This window comes from Streptopelia decaocto, assembly GCF_964273445.1.
Source record: "Streptopelia decaocto genome assembly, chromosome: 5".
Classification (NCBI taxonomy): Eukaryota; Metazoa; Chordata; class Aves; order Columbiformes; family Columbidae; genus Streptopelia; species Streptopelia decaocto.
In genome coordinates, this window is record NC_138659.1 from 9,173,150 (window position 1) to 9,192,190 (window position 19,041).

The window sequence follows — 19,041 nt, forward strand, 5'->3', positions numbered from 1 at the left end:
CACTCACCAGTCACACCATTAACAGCCCGGTTTAACCTGTGCTCCGTCATCGCTTTGGGGTATTGCTGTTATTAACACTCACTCCTTCTGCTGTCCGTAATAGTCAGATCCTTGACCAACTAATTTGGAAAGGTCAAGTCCAAACTCAGAACCGTCATTATGGTTTTATTGGCTATAGACTCAGAGTGAAGACCAGCACAAAGCTGAGGAGTTTCTCTGGGATGTGGGCACTTGCTTCGGTTCCAGAAGCTGCTCTCCTGGAGGCATTTGTTCTTTCCAGCAACGTATGCAATTTCATCAGGTAAAATTGAAAATCCCACTGATGCATTTGCCACCTTGACAATATAATTTCTCACTGTTTGACCACAAATTCCACTTAATTCATTCTGAGTGCAGGATGGCACGTAGCACCCCGTAATGGACTGTTTCCAAGTGTGCCCTTAATATTTTTTTCGCTTTCCCTGCTGAAGAACTCAGTTTTTACATATTTCACTTCCTGCTTTCTTGCCTAGTGGAACCATTAAAATGGGGGGAAGCTGCCTCTATTTATCATGGGCCTGCCCTGGCCCTGCAAGCGCAGCCGGGATGCTGCTCGGCTGCACACACCTCTGCAGTGCGTTCCTGACACAAATCCACACCTTCTTGTCCTGAAGATGCAAAATCCTAAGGCTGCTTCCTAGCAAGGAGTGCAAAACAGAGCATGCTATAAACAATAAAGTGAGCACAACAAAAACCCATCAATTTAAAGAATTATAAAACTAAAAAAGCTGAATATTTATGCAGAATGAGAAGGTAAGTGCCATTGAATGAAGGTGTTCAAGTTTAAGAGCACATCTTGGAAGTGGGAGCTGGAATATCAGATTATGGGAGTGGAAATCTTGTAAAACACACCTGAAATGCAGTGAGAGGTCTGGGTTTCCATGAAGCATGACGATTCCTCCTCTTAGGAATAACAATCCCTCCTGTTCTCAAGGAGCAGGATGTCAGCAGCATCAACCAAACCAGTCACAGACACTGCTCAGGCACCAGGAAGATAATGACTCCCAGGAAAAGATGGGATGGGTTATTTTTTGTCACAAAATACTCCTGAGGGTTAGGCAGTCACCTGGGGTTTAATCCAGACATCACAAACCCAAAGGAATATTCTTTGAGTGTGACAGGCAGCAGGGAAGGTTTCTGTCTCATGAAAATTCATTGGAAATTACGGGAGAACTGCTGGGACGGCAGCAGCACCGAGCACAAGGGGACACATGGTGTCACCCATGTGTGTCCCACTGACTGCAGCCTCGGTCTGTGTCACACTGTTGGGCCTGCTGAGGACAGGGAGGGGATAGTGACCCGCATGGCCATCAGTGTGGGCAGAGCAGTGAAACTGCACACTGCTGTCACAGGTTGGGTCTGTGGAGGGGACAGTGACCTGCACAGCAGGTACACATGGGCAGAGTGGTGACACTGTGCAGCGCTGTCACAAGATGGGGTCTGTGGAGGGGACAGTGACCTGCACAGCCATCAGTGTGGGCAGAGTGGTGACACCACGCACTGCTGTCACAGGATGGGGGACAGTGGATGGGGACAGTGCCGCTCACTGTGCTCTGCCCACCGCCGTGTCCACTGAACCAGGGCTCCCAGCCACTCCCAGCACCACACTCTAGCACTGCCCCAGGGCTCCCAGTCTGTCCCAGTCACACTCCAGCATCCTGCATCTGCTCAGCCCAGCAGCCCAGGGCAATGAGCCTGTACAGCCTTGCAGGAGGAAAAGGAAAAACCTTCCCAGTGGGCAGGTCTTGGGGAAAGCACAGTTGGGGTCAAGGTCCTTTCAAACTGCTCACTGTTGCCTTTTGTCCCAGCCCTTTCTGAGCCCCGCCCGCCTGCAGAGGTCAAGAGTTTGCTTTGCTTTCCCAGAAGGAGACACAGACAAAACCTGCAGACCTGCATCAAGCTGCAATTCATCCCTATCATGGTAGAGTTTATTCTGAACTGAGATAAGGAATTAAAGCAACACTTTTTTTTTTTCTGCATTTCTTACAAAAGCCTTCTTCATACCAGACCTTGCTCATCAGATATAGAAAACAATAGTCCATTTTTAACCAATTACTTTAAGATTGTATTTGCAACATTCTGCTTTGTCGCTACCTTTGTGCACACCTGGAAAGAAATCCAAACACCATTCGCATATTTACAGCACAAGCCAGGCACCATCCCCATCGCACACCAGCACTGTGACTGCTATGACTACCGGTGATCAGTAGCGGCTCCTTCCCCAACCCCTGGCTGGGAACCAGCAATATTAATATTTTACTACAAGAATGCACACTTTATTTTAAATGGTACATATGTATATTTTTTATATAAAGGAAGACAAAAAATTGAGGGGCTGTCCAGCAGATGTCAAGTAAGAACAGTCACTAAGTTAAATGGTATCCAAGGTGAAGTGACTGACAGCGGTAAGTACCTGCATTGTCTGGTTTCCTGATAAATGAGGCCAATCTCCAAGTGCCGAGGTTCCCAAGCACTGGGGTTTGCCCAGCTGTACTCACATCTGGAGAGAGCACAGCCCAGCATCCCGGGTGTGTGGGGGGGTGGCACCATCCCCCACCCCTCCTCACAGCCCATTAATTCCAGCTGTGATTAATTCCCACTGCCAAGAGGTTGGAGGGAGCTCTCATTGTGGATGCCCAGGCTGTATTTATTCTGGTGATAAAGATGATTCTTCATCACCCAAGACTCTCCATTTGACATCTGTTATGTCTACAAGTGACTTCTCCCTTCCTCACTGCAATAACGAGCAGCTTTATAATTGACTCCAGTAGAAGTTAGATCACCCTATATCTGCACACGTGAATAAAAGATCGAAAAGAGAAGGAATGACCTCAATCTATTCTCCAAACTTTCATCATTACTCTCTACAGCTTGAGTCCTCTTCTTTCAGAGCTCACCCTGAATTTAAAATTCACGGCATGTGTACAGAAAAAAATCCCACAAAACCTTAAATGGCACAAATCAACAAGTACAGTGATGTTTTATAAAATTAAACATCAGAAATAGAAATGTTTCTTGTAAAGTATAATCCTTGCCTTGATCCATGCATTAAAAAAAATCAATAAAATAATATGCAACAACCATGCAAGGCTTCTTTTAATGACTTGTGTCTTAATAAACATCACATTCATTACAAACCTCCATCAAAATATATTATGTATACTTGCCCATGCTATTTTTCCTTGATTAGAAAGCTTCACCTTGCTAAAGCATGAAAAATGGATAAGAATGGAACAGAATACAAAAGGGCCACTTATTATTTGTCAGCTGGCAGGGTTTGCCCTTTTAAAGCAGACATCAAAATTTTAAATGTGATCTTATAATAGCAGCAGATTTCTTCTGGAGCGACCTGTGATGGATGCCAGGGAACTGCAGGGTCTTTGGACACTATTGTATTAATGTCAGAAACGTCGTGTCTGCCTCTTTGGGCTGAGCAGCGATGGCATCGCTGGTTCCAGGAAGATGAGAAACGTGTTGCAGGAGCTAAAGGCGATCAGAAGTAATTAAAGCCTTTCTCCAGACCTCTAACTGTGCAGGCAACACATCATCGGAAATCACAAATTATGACGTGTCTGGAGGAGAAAAACCTCTTGGTTTATCCCATGCAGATCCATGTGCTGGCGCTGGGACACCCCCAGAATGATGAATTTCTCTGTGGCAGGAGGGAGTTGTCCCCAAGGGTTGGCCACTGCAGGTGTGGGACACGGTCCCCACCCCATGGGAGCACTGATGTGATGGGTCTGTCCCCTGTACCCAGCGGAGATGGTGACGAAGCTGTCCCTTCTACCCAGAGGAGATAGTGATGGAGCTGTCCCTTGTACCCAGCGGGTATGGTGACAGTGCTGTCCTCTGTACCCAGAGGGGATGGTGACTGTGCTGTCCCCTGTACCCAGCAGAGATGGTGACAGTGCTGTCCTGTGACTGCTCCCTCCCCCCACGCCGTGTCCCTAACCCAGCCCTTTGTCCAGAGTGACAATAAATCTCCAGGTTTGTTTTCATGTTGTCACAAGGTGTTTCTGCTGGTTCTGCACAGCTCCAGCAGTGCCTGGGGCATTTCTCACTTCGCATGGTAGCTGGGAAAAAATATGTTTGTACATGGCTTGGGTTTATATGGGTTTATTTGACTTTAGGTAGCACTGTACCCCTTACCTGAAATATAATAACAAACTCACCCCACTTGCTCACCTGAAAACCATCTGACTCCATCTTTCTCTCCTTGACCCACAAGCACAAACAGTAGGAGACATAATTTATTCAAGATATTTAACAAAAGATTTAATAATGATTAGGTTGTATTTATTGAAGAGAGATGGCATTTTTTATCTTAAACTGTACAGGAGACCCTTCTCCTCAGCTGCCTAAACCAATTGATCTGATAATAAATTCCATGAAATGAGCAAACTACCAATATCAGCTATTTAAAAAACACAATCTACCCTCCTGAAATGTTATAATCTAATTAAAATTAAGCATTATTGCTACCCACATAATTTTACCACCTTCACAAGCAAGGTCTTTTGGATACATTCTGCTCCCGGCTCAGAGGACTGCTCCTTTTTTCTAGAGAGAGAACACACCCAACTTTGTTGTTTGGTACTAAGTCCCCAGGTGACAGCAGAGCCCAGATCAGGGTATGTTGCTGCTTTGACCCTGGGAGGGCCAGGGCCAGACGGGTGTCCCTTGTGTCCCCAGAGGTGACCTCCCCAGCACCACCCCCGCAGCAGAAAATAACCTCCGTAGATCTGTGAGGACACGGTCTTGATACCTATCTGGTTCAAACCTTCTCTAAAGCATTTTGAAAAAATCTGAAGAAGTCTCCAAAATAGAAAATGCAAATAAATAATTATTTTTAAGGCAGTGAAGGGGATTAGCGCGAGTCACACCCCCTCCGCTCGCATTGGCATTTGCCGTTCTGACAGCACTTGACTCTGAAATCATTCCAGTAAAGCGGAAAATTAATATTCTAATATGTCTTCTTCTCCAGCAACTAGAAATAAGCAAAGTGGAAGTAGTAGAGAAGAAAATGTTTTAGTATTAACTCAGTATATGAATATTTATTGTAACTTGCCATAAGACACCTGCCTATCAGGGTGCATGTTCATTCGTATGAACAGTGAAACACTGCGGGAGCCACAGCAGTGATTATTTTCAGATTGTCTCTAAAAGAGGTGAACAATTAATTTCTGATAGTCTTTTGATGAGCTTTTCCCCCCGTGTTTTGCTCAGGTATCCAGCCCACCTTGCACAGTGTGCTCCAGGAGACGCCTCTGCCTGTAGCTGCAGGACACAGGTAGCGGGGCTGGGACCTCCCAAAACAACACCTGGACAAAGAGGGGGGGTCACCAGGCCACGGGCACCCATGGGAGCAGAGCCCCCTGCTCCCGCCAAGGCACAGCCATGGAGTGGGTGTGGGGACAGGGGCAGGCACAGGGACAAGGATGCTCATGGGGACAGGCACGGGGATCAGGACAGCCTCGGTGAGGGGAATGGGGACAGCCATGGGGACATCTATGGCGATGGCCATAGTGAAGGAGACAGGCATGAGCACAGCCACAGGGACAGCCACAGGGATGGGAACAGTCATCGGGATGACCACAGGGATGTGTCCTGTGGGACACACCTCTGTCACCTGTGGGGGCAAATTGCACATAGGTATTGCCATTACAGTACAAAGGCAGAAATTCTGAATTTGCAGAAGCAAAAGTCATTTTACCAAATCTAGAAAATGCTGGAATCTGATAAATACGTGGTTGCAGGAGCAGATTTACACCTCTGGGTCAATAAGGCACAAGGGGAAGTTTTCACACTTTGTTCCTTCCCCAGCAGTTTCGGAGACCACAGAGACATGCAGGTGACAGAGGGCAGAGCAACAGGGCTCCTGTCCCCAGCTGAGTGGCACGGGGCCGGTGTCACGCGGTGTTGCGTGGTGTCACAGCTCCCACCTGACAGCGGGTACCACATGTGGTGTCACATCCCACGTGGTGAGCTGGCACCAGGCACCCGCCTGGCTGGAAGCACCTGGCTCTTTTATAAACTCAGGACACAACATTTGCACAGTAAGGTACGTTATAAGTAAAAGACAATCTAAAAATTTCCGGTCTTAAGGCGTCATTAAATAATTATGCCTTATTCACTTTTTTTTTTTTCTGTATTTTAATGCCTGCACTTTGTGATGACTGAATATACAGTAGAAGTAAATCACTCATTTCCAAGTATAAAACTTGCATATTGTAAGGCTGAATTATTCATATTGTTCCTATCCAGCCCTATTTCTATTTACATTCTTGATACTGAAAAATATTCTTCAAAGATGAATTTTAGCAATTAAAATTTAAACACAAGATTTGACAATGCGCATTATTAAATCATCACAAACCAGGACAGTAGAAATTAAAAATGTGATCAGTGTCAGCTAGCGGTGATGCTGTGAGCTCTTTCAAAGTGGGTCACAGTTTTCCAAAGTAAGGGGTAATTTTCCTTGACTGACAATAACTTGTTAAGGGTTGATGCAGCATTTTCTACCAGGCAGCATTTTCCTAGGGCCTGCACCCAAAAGAAATGGGGTGAAAGAAACCAAATGGGATTCACTTTACCTGCACGGGGCCATCCTGATCTGTAGCTGTTGTGACCTGTGGCACCCAAGGAAGCCAAGACACCATCACCTACACGGACATGGCTCTCACTTCATCATCTCACTTAATCTGTCACACTGCTGTTAACAGGAACTGAAGACTGGGGTTTTTTGTTTGTTTTAGGTTTTTTGTTTGTTTGGGGTTTTTTTTTGTTTGTTTTTTGTTTGTTTTTTTTTTTTTTTTTGGTGGGCAGTATTTGTTTGTGGTTGTTGTTGTTTGCTTTGGGCTTGAAGTGGTTTGGGGTTTTTTTTCTCTCCTTTTTTACCAGAAGTTCAGATCTGAAAAGTGGCACTGACGTTGTCCCTGCTGTAGTGGCAGGGACAGCGCTCAGAGGAGGGTGGTGTGTTGGATGGCCAGGCTGGGAGGGGGATCAGCTTGGGGCTGCCTTCAAGATGTATAATAATTATACATTTAAAGATGTGGGTAGGTAAGCATACGAGACAGACATATATACACACATATGTAGTTAGTAATGCTTCTTTTCAAAAGGTTGCCAGCATCCTCATTAACTTTATTAACCTTGCAGCTGTGGACCATGGATGGCAGAGCCCAAAGCCCTATGTGTCACCAGTGGGACATGGCAAACCTGCCCCTGGCCTTTCCCAGCCGCCCGTTCCCACCCAAATAAACTCTCCTACATGCTCCACCTGATGATTAGAAGCAGGTCTTTGCTGCTAATGCTTTTATAACATCTCCAAAATGATGTTACGAAATACTGAAATTTCTATATTTAAATTGCTCTGGTAAAGTATAATGCATTAATCGTAAATAATTTATATGAATCTGTCCCTTTTTCCAGCACATCTCAGCAGTGTCATAGTAACATCCTTTCCATGTAACATTACTCTTTATTCTCCCATAAAAGAAAAGGAAGGAAAAAAATAAAAAGGAAAATAAAATGAGGTGAATATTTCTTTTTTCTCTCCTGCTCGGTAGGAACAATCCCTGGGAGATTTCCTCGAGCCAGTCCGTTAATTTGTCGTGCCGCGGCGGGGTGAAGCGGGGAGCACTGCTGGCAATCGCGGCGCCCGCCGCACGCTGCCATTAGTGCCCGTGTTTGATGCTGTTCGACTCACAGTGGTAATGACAGCAAATGCACTCCTGCTTTCAACCGGAGCTGTGCCGTACGCCGCGTCCTACTCCATTTCACGGCAGCGGCTGGGTGTAATTTCAATTCATTTTCTGCCATTATAGCTGTTTGCTGGATTGTTTGTAACTCGCTGCTGCTCTGCCCCTCGCACGGCTCTGCCCACGGAGGCTGCTCAATCAGGCCGTGGAACAGCACGACCAACTTCAGTGCTCATTTCCCGCTATACCAACACATGCTTTCTCATGTTAAACCCCTTCCGGCAAGGTCAGGAATGGTGCCATGTCTCCCATCACTGCCAGGCTGGGACATCACCCAGAGAGACGCTCCCTGTCCCCCAAAAAAGCATTTTTATCCCCCACATACACCAAAAAACCCCCACAAGACATTCACTTTCCCTCAAAATCAATCAAAGGTTTTATTTTGGGATATTTTGATGGAGTGAGAACTTTTCCAAAACCTAACGCTTCAGAGAAAAACCTCCCTCTTTTGGCAAGCTGTAATTGCAGCACACCTACCGCCTCTATTCCCCAAAGCCTTTGGTGCTGCCGAGCCCCCGTAGAGAACACAGGGATGGAAATTTCCAGTGGAACTGTGGGAAGAGCTGATTTTTTTTGTGCTTGTGGCTTTCAGAGGCACTTTGACAGACCCTACGTTGAGAAGTTAAACTTTGTCTTCTTTTTATACCATTCACAGTTTAAAAAAAAAAAAATCTTGTCTTCAAATCTTAGGAACATTTTTTTTCCCAGCAATAGTGGGAGTTGCATACTGAGGTGAAGAATAGTGTATGATCTTACAGTACATTTTAAATAGCTTCTGAAACATAAGCAACTCTAATTAACATTCTTATGGTACTGAATTATAACAAGAAAAGCAATTTAGTCTGTAAAACTCTATTTGTCACAATGACAATGATGAACAGAGGCAGAAAATATTGAGGGGAAAATAGAAGGAGGAATGAAAAAGAAGGGAGGGTAGAGGAGATGCATCTCCAACGGTTATTTAGTGGGTGGTAAAAATATTTTTGGAGAATGATGAAGACAAAGCAAAAATTGACCGTTGAACTAAGCCAGACAATTGGGGAATTCCTCTTTCTCCGAGTCCTTTCTTGTGTGAAATGCTTTAATTCAGGTCTGCTTTCCCTCAGCCTTCACACAAACTGAAATAGATAAGAGAACAATAACCCAGTGATACAAGCAAATTAAAACAATTCTTTAATCCTCTGGCTCACCTACATTAATGAACATTTTTTGCACCTGTTTATGAAGTGGCAGAGTTCACAGCAAAGATTTCCTATGTTGGTTTCATATGCTCCAAGGACACTAATCGCACTGAAAACCAGGGCACTTTATCTAAATAGTGATGGTTGTTTCCAGTGCCCCAGAGGTGGGACATGCAGCAGCAAACCGAGGGGTGCACAGACAATAGAAGATCCATTTTTCAACCCGAAGAGACGGGAATTATGCTATTTAAAAAGATATTTATTCCCCCCCTTCCCCTGAACATGATTTCAATTCCTTTTTGATCTCAGGCTTCTCTGTCCTGAACTTTTTCTCACCTGATGGTTACACTCCAAGAGGAAAACTGTGGACTTTTCATAGATTTTGGGACATTTCTCTTAAGTCCAGTTGGAAAAATATCCTGAAATGAGCTGCTTGGCAGACTTACAGCCGCAGCTGTAGGGAGGCAAGCAGCTGTTGCAGGGCTTTCTTCTAGGTGGGGTAAAAAATGACATTAATAAGGCACAGATGGCACATGGTACCTGCAACCAGGGACGCCTGGCTTAGGGTGTGCTGATTTTATGGGTCCATAAACTGGACATCGATGTCCAAGAGTTTTGATTCCTGTTGCACCGTTACTGTCAGCGTATGGAGTTATTACTGAATTGGAGAGTTTTGCACTGGTGAAAACTGCGAAAGACCCTGACACTGCTCTTCTCTGCCCACCTTCACGTTTTTATCTGATCCGGGTTAGCCTGTCTGCTGGAAATGCACACATGTACTTATCCCAATATTTATCTTTAAACTTGATGCTCCACAGAAGGATTTCTTATTAGCAGGAGCACCTAGCCATGGAGGCATCACTCATTCTCCTGAAATACAGATTGATGGTGATCGCGTTGCTTTTGCAGATGCTGCTCCAGCACTCATTCAAGGGATGTCTGCCATGCACCATGCATCATCTCTGGCTAGAAAACGGTATTACTCTTTAACAAATATGTTGCCTCTAATGTCTTGGTGTGAGCAGATTTATACACTGATTTCTTCCTTCATCTTGTTTGTTTAAGGAGCTCTTGTTTACAGAGCCCCTGACATACCTATGGGCTCCTCTGCCCAGGGAGGAACTTTATTATTTGTGGATTTTTCTGGGGATTCCGAAACCTGTTTATTCTTCAATAATGAAACTCTGCAGACTTTGCAATGGGGCTCAGCACAAATAAGGAACAGAGAGCTTGATTTGGAGAGTCCCATCATCTGCGTGACTTCCCCGAACATTTGACCCAGTGATTTCACAGAAATGCATGGGATTCATTTCTGAAATGGCAGCCTTAATGCTTTCTAATTAAATTGAGTAAGCCAAAGTGTTTAATTATTACAGAAACTTTCTAACATGTTAGTCTTCACTATATCCTGGTTTGGTTTTTTTTTTTCACTAATGGAGCAGATATTGTATTTTCTATTTTAGATATAATTAAATAGAAAATGCTACATCTTCTTGGAGAATGTAAAGCAGAGGCTATACTTATGACACAGTATGAAAGAATTTATTGTCAATAATTTAAAATGTACTCTCACACTTAGACAACTTTTAAAATCCTAACTAATGAGAATTGTTTCAAAGTACAGCGAAAAGACAATATGATACTCTATGTATAAGGACCACAGTGAAGAAAAGATAAGTTCATCTTTTAGTTCTTCTGCCATCTGCATGTGCCTTCCTGGGCGCTGCTGCCTCCTGCAACAGTTGCTGCCTGTTGTACAGGAACAACACAGGCAGAGAACAGTCCCAGTTCTGATCACAATGCACCTACGGGACTCATGCTTTGGAAAACATCACCAAATTTTAAATGTCCATTGCTAAAAGGATAATGTTTTCCAAAAGCACCACATTCGTTTGATGGTTGTATCACGAGATGTGGTTTGGTGTTCTGTGGGTTAATTACTCAGAGTTTCAGGCTTCATTTAGTGACCATTGATTTTTCTTTCGAATTTACACATCTAGAATAATATTTTTCAGTGTAAAGTTGAAAGAAAAATGAAAAATTGGGGGTATATTTAGTTTGGCTAACAAGGCACTGCAGGCGTGATGAGAGCTCTGAACACGCAAGTAATCCCAGGTTAATGATCTCATTCTCACCTTTGGGTTAATCATATAGACAAATAGCAAGGCAAATCTTGGAATACTTATTCACTGCTGAAATAACAGAGGAACCACAGAGTTGGCTTCCCAGAAAGCAGCCACACAAAATAAAATCTTTAATAGTGGCACTTCAAAGTGGTCCTGCCTTTTGTGTTGGTTTTTCATTCTTCTTGTTTTACTATAGATTAGGTATCTTAAAAGATTCTTATTTATTGTTTTCTAGGATGAAAATTAATTTACATATATTACTGCAAGGAAGTCCCCATTGGTAAAGCTCTCCTAGGAAAAGGTTATTTGTAATGACCAAATTCGTCACTGTTTGGAATCTCATAAAGGTCACGATAGAAGGTTTTCACTTGCTTTAAATAAAATTCTGTATTTTAAAAAAAGCAATGTGCTTAACTTTCATTCCATAGAAATATCAAACCTGTTTGCACTGTAATTTACTTTTTGAGCTCTTGACATTTACCCAGCTGCCTGTCTTTGGAGAACAACCTCTTGATTTGGCCGAGAAGCGCTCGCAAGAAAACTGTCAGTTCAGAATTACGATACGATGTTGAGCAAAGGTCCAGATCCCCCGGCTGGCACTGGCCAGGCTGGCACCTGCTGCCCTCTCACCTGCCACCCTGTCACCTGTGCTCAAAGCTGGGGCTGCTCCCTGGAACAGGGACATCTGTGTTGGGCAAACCCGGGGTTGTCTGGAGCCACACTGCCTTCCTGTTAATTAATTGTTCCTCAGCTGGATGGGACAACATGATCATTTCCACGGCCATCGGAGTCAGTGTGTGAGGGAGGGAGAAACAGGTGTGTGAAGGGGCAAAAAGCCTGGAAAACCTCGTACTACATGGGACTGCAGCATCTGAGGTCACCCCCAGTGACAGGGGACACCAGCCACCACCACCTCCCTCTGCCTGAGAAGCCATTGCCCCAGTGGGGGATTTTAAAATAACATTTTCGTGGCAGACACCTAACACACTGCATTTTACACCTTGAGCCAGGGCAGCTCAGTCCTCTGCAAGTCATCAACTTTTGAGACCAACTGTTTGCTGCTTTTGTTTCCCAGCTGTTAGGGTCAAGCTTGAATTTCAGCTTTTTGTGATAACTGGTGGGTTTCCAGCAGCTTAAGCATTTTATTTGTCTGCCATCATTATTTTAATGGGACACTCAGAGCCTTTGATGGGCCCCTGTTGGCAGTGGAGCTGGGGTGTCTCTGGGGGACACCAACATCCCTGTCTGGGGGCAACCTGAGCATTTTAAGTAAGAGCCTCTCCAATTGCATATCAGGGCATCGGAGGTGCACGCATCAGGGCTTAAATCACATTATCGATACAGCAATGTGCCCAGGGACCAGCACCGCTCATGTGGAGCCAGTGCTATCTCAGGGTAACAATATTTAATAGTTTGGTGCTGGATTAAGAAAACAGCTGAGTTAATGGGAGGTTTATTCAAACCACAGAAGCAAACAGAGAGAATGGGATCCATCTGTCCACTCAGTTCCAGAAGTACATCTGTGTGACACTTCTATCCGCCAAAAACAGAGACAGAAGCATCGTGTCACCCTCACGCTCAGTGCGAAATAAGGAAATAACGGGTATTTCCTCAGGACACCTGGCAGGGGCAACTGCTGGCAGCTGCTAATTAACCCCCACATGCCTGCACGCAGAACGAGCACATGCCCTGCAGGACAGGTCAGGACTGGCCTGAGCCTTCATCCTTCCTTGTCCTTCCTCCTCCTCCTCCCCTCCCATTCTCTTATCCCTCCCTCCTTCTTCTCTCTCCTCCTCCTCCCTGCAGCGAGGCCGCTGACCTGGAGCACTCGTCTCTGGGCAAACTGGTGGCATCTTGTTGCCACGGCTCCCACCTCCTGCACCCCCTGCCCCCTGAATGTTACAACAGAACCCCAGAAATGGACAAAACGCATAAGAAAACACCAACCCCACCCCCAGCAAAGTGCCCTGTCCCCTGCCAGCCCTGGGGTACAGCAACCACGTCACACCTGCCCCCCTCTGCTTTTGCCTTTCCTTCTGCCTTTGAGCCTTAACTCCCCGGGGCAGGGACTGCAGGGGCAGGTGAAACTTTGCCCAAATGGGCACCAGCTGCAGGTGCTTAGTGCTGATAGAGGGGGCGGAAATTGGGGGTTTGGGGCTGGAGCAAAATGCATCGGTGGAAAAGAGTAGTGGAAAGTAGTGGAGCTTGCTCAGAACTTCTGGGAGGTGAGTGCTGTTTATGTGGGGTTTTTTAAAAATATTTTTTTAACACTGGCTGGTCTGGTCTGCAGGCTCAGTAGGATTCTAAATAATGAATAATGTTCAAACTGCCTTTTCCTTGCTTAAAGGAAGCCTTTGCCCGTGTACATGAATGAGAGCTATAAGTAAAATGAAAACTATCACCTCTTATTAAGAAAAAAAAAAAAAGGTATGCTCGAAGCTGTATTTTAGAATATAATTGCATTATATAAGTGTCTGGAGGATGTGTGCGTTGCCTGAAATGTTATCTTTTTTGCTAGAAAGACTATAAAATGCTGGCCTGCTTCTTCTGGTTTAACCTGGTGGCATTTAGAGAGATATATTGGTTTGATTTTGGGTGATATACAGTCTAAGAATCACATATGCACGTACTATAATCTCAATGTAGTCATTACTATGAACATGTCATAAAGGATAAATAACTAACGTCAAGCAGATGTATTCAGAATTGATTTGGAATTGGGTGCAACAGGTCATGCTCCAGCCCTTTATTTGCAGTGACTGATGGATCTCGGTACAGAGCAGGACAGCACCAGCGTGTGGGGATTAAAATATTGGATGTGAACCGATTTTCTGTTTATGTTTTAATTGCCTCAAATGATTTTTTTTTTTCTTTTTTTTTTTCTGTTTATTGGTACAAGTAAAACTCAGGCAGCACTTCTACAGTGTGTCTGTGTCCAGAGTGTCCCTGAGTCTGGGGCCGCTGCCTGGATCCCCATGAGCCATGTGTGACCCCCCTGGACACAGAGCACCTTCCACCTCCTGCCAAAACAGAGGAAATAGGGAGAAGTACATTAGTCATTAGCGAGTTAATTACCAAAAACCTGTTGCTTTTTCTGAGGCAATGTGCTTGTTTATAACAAAAGGATTTGTAACCTCTGATTGCCCTCAGATAAATATTTTTGTTATGCTGTGCCTCTGGGTCTCTTCCCTTTAATAATAGAGATAATCAGAGGCTGATTCCCTGTCCCTCTGAGTTTGCTTCCCACTCAAACTGGGGTTTGCAACCTCTGCTGCAAAGAGGTTATTCTCAGCTGAGTCTCCTGCCCGCTTGATTTTTCAAAATGCCCTGTACCTGGGTGACTGCAAAAGATGCCTCTGATGGCTGTGCTTCCCTGCTAATGACCTTTCCTGGCTAACTAGCCATCGCTGCACAGCTGGGTTTGGGAATGCAGGTGCCGCCCAGGGTCCTGCTCCCCAAAATGCATTACAGAGGGTCCCAGCAGCCCCATCCGCACCAGCTCTGCAAACTCTCCTGATCACCAACCAGAGGATTAGTGAATAGAGCTATAAAAAATAATAAGATGTCAGGAACTTGTTCTTCAAGCAAGGTGGCTCCACAAGTGAGCAATCTGTTATCCCCTGGGGAGGTACAATGTACAGCTAAAGAGTGCTCACAATAATGTTGTAAACGTATAATTACCCTATTCTTAACCTAAAATGTTCTCATTTGAGATGGAAGAGATACACTGTGACAGTTAATTTGCTGTGAGTTGATTCTCTGTGTTGTCTGCCTCTCGTAGATGGTGGCAGGAGCCTTGGGGCACAGAACCCTTCCAGTGAGTCCCTGGGATGGGAAGGTTCAGCCTGCCCTGTTAGTCTATAGGAAGGGCTGAAGCCCTGCGAGGTGCCAGTCAACTGTCCCTGTGTGCTGCTGGCATCACACTGTCATGACTTGCTGGGTCGCTGCGGAGGGGACCGTGCAAATCATTGGCTAAACTTGTCACTTTTGGATGAGCATCTCCATAAACTTTTATTTGTTGGTAAACACCCACCCTGCTGCTTGTTGCAATGCTTGTGAGATGTTGGAGACCATGTTACCATGTTGTTTGCTTTGAGAGAAAGGAAACCTTTTTGCCCTGGATTCAGGAAGTAAGTCGTCCACTTCTTGTTCGTGTGCGTTCCTTGGGTTTCAGGTACATGCCATGCCCATGAGAGGTTGTGAGTGGGTTATGTCTACTGTAACTCCTAAAATACATCTTAAAGCCTTATAAATGTTATCCCTGCAGCAAACTATCAAGCATATGCACTTGGCTTAGAAGTCTGTGTGTATGTATAAGTAATATACATATCATGTGTTTGTGTGTGTTAAAATCATGGCCCCAAAGCTTTTCAGGCACTTGGGAATTTCAATATAAATATTTAGCAAGTGTGTCTCTGCTCAGAGGTAAAATATGAGGTGATTCCTACCACGTCACATCCTTGGGTGTGCTGTTATTGTATTTTATTTTGTATAAGCTGTTCAGCATCCTTTTGAATATAAGGAAAACTCTTGAAAAAGGTGGGCTTGCTTATTTCTCAGCAAATAGCTCCTGTGTTCACCTTGGTACGCATTAGAAACAAAAACAAACTAGCTTTTAGGAGAGGAAAATATAGTAGCAAGGGTTTTACCATTAGATTAGTCCTACACGCCACATACTGGTAAATGGGACAGGAGGACAGAGCAGAGCCCAGAGCTGGTCCCCAGTGTCTGAAGCGTTTGAGGGGACAGCAAGTGTGTCCGAGCCTTGGTGACACTCTTCAGCTTCAGTCCTTACAAAAGTAACATTTTTAATAAGACGTAATGGATTGATACTGGGCAATGTGAATCAAATGCAATGTGAATATTTTTTTCCTCTCTCTAAATTGGTGTGAAAATCTGGCCTGTTCATAACTACTGACTAGATTTACAACAAGTCTTGACAACTTTTTAATGACATCCCTCATCTAATAATTGTAGGAACAAAGCCAATAAAAATAGCTTCTTATTGTTTTGAACAAAACAAATTGAATATATGGGGAATTAAAGTTTGAGCTTAATGAAGAAAAGTAATTTAGATGTAAACAACTGGTCTGAGTCAGAAGCCTGGTGATCTCAACAGACCAACATATATCACAGTGATTGCTTTTCAGTTTGAGTTGTCCAAAAGCTTTCAGCAGTTCCCAGATGACTGACCTGATCCATACTGGACTGTGAGCTGTTCACTGGGACAGCACCCTGCCCTTATGGATCCCTTTTACTTTTAAATGATCCATCAGGAGGCTGTATTCGCTGTTGATACACCAACAGCTGTGCTTCCCTTTTTCCTCCCAGGGAGGCCTCCTGAGCAGCACAGCTTTTTCTATGAAATAATTAAAACAATAGCAAAGTGAAAAGGTCAATATTCTGTGTTTAGTTATTTTGTGCTGGTGGGGGGCTGGTTTGGAGTTAGTTGGAGGTTCCAACTCCTGCATCTGTTTGCATCCTGGAGGTACCACAGGAGCAGTGATGCTGTTTGGTCACCTACAGCTTTGAGGTCCTCAGCTTTGAAACAGCACTGGGGTCCAGGCTGGGCTGCTGGTCTGGGGACAGGATTAACCCAAGCTGTGTCAGGCTTAACCTGAGCCATCCCGGGCACCCATGGTGGGAAACACCTCTGGGAGCCCACCAGTTCCCACTGACTTCCCAAATTCCTGGTCCCCAAATGCAGGAGGACACCTGCTCAGCAGCCTGACCATGGTTGTTCAGGAGCTCTTTGCTGAGCACTTCTGCCAGTCCAGCAGGTTTTCTGTCTGTGTATCTTATTATTGTGGAACTGGAAGTTTAGAGCAAATTACGTGCTAATTATAGCACTGCTTAGCATCTACATCTTCAGACTGTTGCACTCAGTAATGACTGTCAAAATGATGATAACAAATGAGAACGTGTCACAGGAAAAGAGCTCTTCCTTGTACATGTTTTATGTAAAATGTGTATCTTCTAAGTCATTATTTTAGTGAAGAAAATGATTCCTTAATACTTTGCCCTAAGGAAAAATATGTAAATTTTATGCTTGAAGACAATACCAGAAACGTGGATGCCAGGGTGAGATGCATTTCCACGAAGTGCAATTCTCTGCAGCACAAATAACACCACAAAGGTCCTTGAAGGAAAGACTTTAGGAGGAAAGGGGCAAAAATGTGGGGTTCCTAGTGAAATGGATCAAGCCGAGCTCATGGTCAATGATGTGTTATTCTCCTGGTTACATGTGGTCATGATTACGAGGTAAAGGGAGCTGGGTTCCTGGCATGGTGAGGGTTTTTTTGTTGTTGTTTTATTAGTGGATTTTTGTTTGTTTGTTTGGTGTTTTGTTTTGTTGTTCTTTTGATATAAATATAGTTTTCACAGAATGTCAGGGATTGGAAGGGACCTCAAAAGCTCATGCAGTCCAATCCCCCTGCCAGAGCAGGAACACCCAGATGAGGTTACACAGGAAGGTGTCCAGGCGGGTTTTGAATGTCTCCAGAGAAGGAGACTCCACAACCCCCCTGTGCAGCCTGTTCCAGTGTCTGTCACCCTCACTGAGAAGAAGTTTCTTCTCAAATTTAAGTGGAACCTCTTGTGTTCCAGTTTGAACGCATTACCCCTTGTCTTACCGTTGGCTGTCACCGAGAAGAGCCTGGCTCCATCCTCCTGACACTTACCCTTTATATATTTGTAAACATTAATAAGGTCACCCCTCAGTCTCCTCCGGGCTAAAGAGCCCCAGCTCCCTCAGCCTTTCCTTATAAGAGAGATGGAGTTTTCCTTCTACCTAGTCAATTGGTTTTAAATACAAGGGAATCTAGTGAAGATAAATAGGTCTGCATCAAAATATTAAGATATCTTCAGAACTTTTTGTAGAAGCATTTAGACACTCTGTGAAGCAGAGAATTAAATGAGATGCTCAATATTGCTCGTGCTTTGTGGTGCTAATAACAGATTGGGATGATGGGTGGTGCCCATCCTGGCAGAGAGGGCATAGCTCCAGGGCAGGTGTCCTGTTGTTTTGCTCTCAAGTCTGTTCCATGGAGAACCGTCTCCTTGGGGATGGTTCAAGGCTGCTTTTGGATAACTGGTGTGCTGGTTGGGCTGTTTCCCAGGGTGGGAACATGGCAAGAGAGAGTTTTGTACCTATTAAATGTTGTAATGGGAAAGCTGTTTGCCACTGACCATAAAGACAGGCACGAAAAATGCAGCTGCTGTAGGCCAGCCTGCCTAAACTTATTGGTAAAGCATGTTCTTAGTTGGAGCATGGACTTTTTAGAATAAAGGCTTTGTTTTTAATGGGCTGTGATCCCTGTCTGGGGCCCTACAATAAAAAATAATAGAAAAACATAATGGTGAAATTGGGCTGAATGTCTCAAATTCTATAGACTTAAAGTTGTGAATTAATGTGAAGATGGAAGTTTGCCAGTTGTCATAAGTTTTAATGGAGGGGGTTTTTTTTGTTTTTTTTTTTTTTTTTTGTTTTTTTGTTTTTTTTTTACATGGGGTGTGTTTTTAATTCCTTCTTTGGAAACTTTGCACTTGACCAAGAATGGGTCAGGTGTCTTCTAAATTTATCTTCATATTAGTGACAGAGAATACTATTGGGTCACATAAACTTTACATAATAAACAAAGAAAACAAGCCTGAAGTAATCTAGTATAGCTCTAAGGCATGATCAAGTACAACAAAGCTGTTGTGGAGCGATGTCTCTCTAAAAATCTCCAGCTATTATATGAGACTCTTCAGCTTTCTGTATCTTTGCAATTTACAGCAACTATTTTAGAGGGCTTTGGAAAGGCGTGTATGTGATTGGACATTTTCATGTACTTTAAGGGCTGTTTTTTGTAAATATAAATAAATTTTTAAACCAAAGATATAATGTGTTCACACTGTCAGTATTTTCTATGAATACATACGTATGCTATTCAT